The 5,566-nt window shown below is 40.2% G+C and overlaps 1 long non-coding RNA gene across 1 annotated transcript in view; it reads left to right on the top strand.

The window, feature by feature from the left end:
* The first annotated feature begins 914 nt into the window (after window positions 1–914).
* LOC106816337 overlaps window positions 915–5,566 on the top strand; it is a 23,719-nt gene continuing 19,067 nt past the window's right edge. The window contains exon 1 of the long non-coding RNA XR_001394880.1: window positions 915–996. This is a non-coding gene — a long non-coding RNA (uncharacterized LOC106816337). The remainder of the gene's footprint in view (window positions 997–5,566) is intronic.

Here is a 5,566-nt window from a genome sequence, read left to right as displayed (position 1 = left end):
TATATATAAGAAGTCATATAGAGCATAAATATGCAGCTATATTCATTAGCAGGTGATGTCAGCCGACGCCCCGGATAATTGACTAATATTTGCGGAAAAAATCAAGAGCTTTTAGTAAACGAGGCTGACGTACGTCTCGCCGCCCCGCTAATGTACATGAACGGGAGACAGGAATTAGTTTATTCGGCGTCTGCCCTCCCCGCGTTGCTATAGCGCCGCTATACAGAATTTCACACGTCATTCGTTAGCGGTGTGACATGCGGGGGGAACTCAATGTATAGCACTACTGTGTGTGTGTAAAATTTATGCGTCATCCAAAATAAAATATATTGTTCGCAGTTTTCACCGGCGGGTGTTCGGTGGTTCTTCGAATGGGGGTCCGATAATGGCAGACGTAAATGGTTGGATTGACGTACATGTTACGCGCTCATCAAACACTATCAGCCCAACATTGCGCCCAAATGATTGCGGGAAATAGTAGAAAAAACAGATTTGTAGCTGTCCACTTTCTATATATCAGAAAATGAATATTTCACGATGAGAGTAGTCCGTTCACATTGGCTTGTAAATTCACTATGTCGTGGCAACATACATGTGCCTCTACAATATTCAAAGGAAGGAAAAACGGATATTATTAACTAATGCTACGTTCTTATGCCATGCAGAGTCGTTTTATAGTGACTATATAAAATGCCGTTTTTACGTTATACGCATGGCGTATGTAGTGACTATATAGTATATAGTCACTGCAATACGCCATGTATACCGGCAAAGTTTGTTATTCGATGTCATTAAACTATATGGTTAGCGATGTACTACTAGTTTCGGCTTATTTTACTCAACGGGCTCTTCAGTAAAGCTGTAAACTTACGATCTGTGGCTGTGTGTACGTTACAGGAGACGAACAGGAGATATCTGAGCTGTCCTGCAGCAGTCACTGTCGCCCATCTGAAAAAGTTCATCGTGCTGAAGTTCGATCTATCACAGAACATAAAGGTACGTAACTGCATATCATTCCACCACACCCGCCACGAAACGATTCATATCCTTGGTTTAGTGAACAAATTTACATCGATGTACGTTGGCGTGACGGTGTTGTGAGTGCCGAGTTTTATGTTAGCAACTATCGACAGATCATTGCAGATATTGTACAATGTAATGCCGTGCTGTAATGCCGTACTAACCGTCATGTAACTATAATTACTGGTATGAATAAATAAGTAGATATATATGTAATAAATAAATGGTTACGTGAATAATTTTATAATTTTATAAATAGATGAGAAGAAAAGTAAATATATGAGTGTATAGATTCATTAGTGATCATAAGGTTTATGTTAAAATTGACCTGAGGTAATTTAAAATGGAATAATTAATCGCAACAGTGTGAATAATAATTATGACATGTAACTAAATATTTTTTTTAATTATGAATGATTATCCGTTCATGCTGCGTACATAATTTCTTAATTAAGTGATTTTACTTGACAGGGACTAATGGTCACATAAGTATATCTAACTCCTTCATAACTCTAAACTAAGTTTACTTTAACTCTCCACTTCTCTTAATAAGCTAACTGAATTTAACATGCGCTTGATGATAGAAAACATTTACCACTTTACTGCAATCATGCAAAAATATATATATATATATATATATATAAGCATAATTGTTTTCAACACTTGAGGTTTCTCTATATTAATATTAAAACTGCATTAATGCCAGTGTTTGCCGAGCTGTCTTGAGTGCATTCAATCGCGGGCGGAGGTGAACGATAAACTATTTATATAACGAATTAAAATTCGAGCCGACATTGCTTATAGTGTATACTATATTCGCTTTGGTATTGCACGAGCCTCTCCAGCGCAAAAATTGATTTATAAATGCATTATTAATACGTTTACGACACTCATCCTTCATAAAATTTCGCGCGCATTACCATTTCTATCGCCATAATTTAAAATATTTTTGCCGACGCTTTGACCAACACCGAATCCCCCTCCTTGATTTCGCATGTTATTCATGTTGTCACTATATATTTGCACGGTTTTGTTAATTTGGTATAGTTTAGTTTTAATGTATGTTCAGGAAGTGTAATATATTTAATTATCCATTATATATATATATATATATATATATATATGTATATATATATATATATATGCGTGTGTGTGTGTGTGTGCGTGCGTACGTGTGTGTGTAATTACAAGGCGATAGGGGATACTCTGTTTATCCTACATATGTGCACGTTTTAAAAGATTCGTGTTATGTTTGCAGTGATGATGAACCATTTTTAAAGAATGGACCGTCTGAAGTGAGTATAGCTTTTTGTGTATAGCTTATAGCTTGCAGAAATTGCCATTATAAAATAATAAAATACTCTAGGAAACTTTACCATGGTACGAAAAAATATTAGGTTTACCCTCACGTCAACTGAATTCTCTCGACAAGTGTTCTTCACAGCTGCACCACTGGCTTTACGGTATTTAATTTTTTCCTTTAGCAAGTGCTATATATTTGCCTATACGTTGTTCACTACTGTACACTTGGTCCTGTTATACTACGCTCTAGCCATGATGTGCTTTCTGCGCTCAATTAAGAATCTCATACGCACCGTTAAACGGCGCGCACGTCCCCACGTTCGTTAGAAAATGCTATTGATTTTGTTAGCGCGAAATTACATCGTGAAATTAACTTCTCCACTAATCCCGTCTCGTAATGAAATTAACCGGCCGATCTTTTGTAATGGGATATGAGCCGAAATATGCGCGCATGCAGGCCCGAAATAAATCGGTAGTTGGGTCGACGTTCGTTCGCGATACATATGTTACGAACATTCTTAGGATTTCGCCGCCGTATTTAAAAAATGGCGCTGCACAATATGAAAAATGACGCTGCTTAATTTAGAAATGTGGCTGCACGATGTAAAAATGACATGCACAATATAAAACACGACGCTACTTGATTTAGAAATGATGCTGCACGATTTGAAAATTACATGCACAATATAAAAATGACACTGCGCGATTTAAAAAGGACACTACACGATTTCAAAATCTATCTCGGAACGAGCGCAGCATAAATACACCACTGATTCATAGAATGCCGGGGAGAATGCATCGGACCATTTGTCGGAGTATCGTAACAAAGGCGTTTAGTACAGAGAGCTTATAAGCTGTTAACGCTCCTGTTGGCTAAACGCATGAACACGCACGCGGTGCCAACGCAATAATACCTGACATTTTGTTCGGAATGAAAAATTAATCGTATAACGGGAGTACGTTAAATCTCGGATCACGCTGCATTAACCCGTTATCATTATGTAAATATAGCGCTGACAGGGCTGCATGCGCAAAGCGGTGCAAATGTTATATATATATATATATATTTATATATATATATATGCGTTAATTACGTTGTGCTATGATTTAATTTGTGAGACATCCGCTCACCCGCAGGCGCGTGCGCCTAAATGCTTGGGTCGACGTGAAATTTTAACGCCTCGTAACGTTGGAAACGCAACACTCGCTCTAGAATAACTTCTCCTTTCGCGCACGCTTACGATCTTCGAATATCTTGAAGCTTCGTGGCTGAATTTCAAGATGGCGCCGCTCAATCTGAAAATCTCGCTGGTCAGTGTTTAAAAATAGCGGGTATCGAACCGACGCCATCTTGAGGTTGCGTGGATCCGTGAAAATGCACCTACCGGTAAATTAAGACTTTACCAATAATTACTTAAATGTTTATTGGCGATTAATACTCCGGGAACATATACGTTACAGCAGAAATGGATTATTATTCGTGGGAGGACAAGCAAGGCAAATCATTTAAATGTATTCACGTTTCTTCTGTGACAATGTGAGGTTAGAAGCGCGTGGGGGCATGTGGTTATATTAGAACGCGACCTAGTGAGTTAGCAAACCTTCTCATGTTTATCTTCCGCGTGTCGGCATATTTCAAAACAGTTTAAACATTTCAAACGTTATAACTGAAAACGATGTCCGTCCGAGTTAAGTATAAACATGCGTCACCCTACCTATATATACATATATTGTCCGTCCGTCCGTCCGTCCGTCTATCTATCTATCTATCTATCTATCTATCTATCTATCTATCTATCTATCCATTCATCCATCCATTTATCTATCTTCCCCTTCTCTCTGCTCGTCTCTCACTGCTTCCCCTATTTACAGCAGTAGAGTGTACAGCACATGCACGCAGGCGGCCTCCTCGTAAATACGGGAGAATCCATCGATTTTCGGCGCCGAGTTTTTATCGCGCGCGCAGACGACAGCATCCGGATTTCCCAGCGCCCCGCGCGATGCTGCTGCGCATGCGCGCGTGTGTGTGCTACTATGGCTTGCCAGCCTCCGCCAGCCTCCGTTGCTTGCGCTGCCTCGGCCGCCTGCGCACAAAGGCGGGTCATCATAACACACGGCGTGATTAATTGCAACGTGATACGCGGCCAGCGAGAGCTTAAACCTTGTGTGTTTGTTGACTTTTAAGTAATTATGCGCTTATTACGAGCGAGTAATGTAGCGACCCGCAAGCGGTACGGTCCACGGCAGCATATTGATAGACAAAGGCCCTCGTGTGCGAGTCACGCGTGGGATGTCGTGGTTCTGATAGAGAAAGCAGAGAAGAATGAAGATAAGATTGGGGCGCAGAAGGAGAAGGGGCAGAAGCGAGAGCAGAAACATTTGTGGTAGGGGGCCTATATAAAGGATGGTCTCTCGACACGCACGCCCGCGTGAACGCACGCACACATGCACGCACGCTCATGTTTGTCACCCTCTCAACGTGTTCCATGTACGCCGCGTGTAATGTCGCTCGCTATTCAACATGCGCGTTTTCTATTCATTTATACATCGGCGTGGATTCTCTAAAGTTTCGCGGATTCTCTAGCACACAAAATACTATTCATTACCTACTTTGCAACACGCATAACTAGCACGGTCCCATTGTTAAGAGTCTAGACTGCAATGATCTAGGACTCGCGCACATCTTAACACAATATCGAACGAGCAATCTGTAATTCTATAAGCGGCTTTGTCGAATACGACCCATATTTATTGTTCACGCATATCACCATTTAAAACTCCGTGAGCTGCTCGTATGGCGAATAGCGATATTCCGCGTATGTAGACGTTCGACGTGCATTCATAAAGAGCACACAAACTATAGTTTACCAACTAAACATAACATAACATAACCACTAGACATAACTGATAACATAACCACTAAACTTAACATAACATAACCACTAAACATGTGATGATGTGAATCCAAATCGCGCGTAAAAATTCCGTGGGTTCCGTGCATAAAATTTCCGGAAAGTCTTTTCGATCGTCATGGATGTTGCGGAACCAATGGATTGAAATAGATCTAGAGAGGTCGAGTGAAATAGAGGCGAGTTTAGCCGCGTTACGTGTATAAATTTATTATTACATATTTTCCCCGTAGCTACGATATTCATAAAACAACCAGTTTCCATTACGGTATATAACTATATCTATATCCCTCTATCCATCCAACTATCTATCTATCTATCTATCTATCTATCTA

Source organism: Priapulus caudatus, unplaced genomic scaffold (genome assembly GCF_000485595.1).
Source record: "Priapulus caudatus unplaced genomic scaffold, Priapulus_caudatus-5.0.1 Scaffold31, whole genome shotgun sequence".
In the NCBI taxonomy this organism is placed as follows: Eukaryota; Metazoa; Priapulida; class Priapulimorpha; order Priapulimorphida; family Priapulidae; genus Priapulus; species Priapulus caudatus.
Note: the sequence above shows the minus strand (reverse complement) of the source record. Positions and strands in the feature narration are given on the sequence as shown.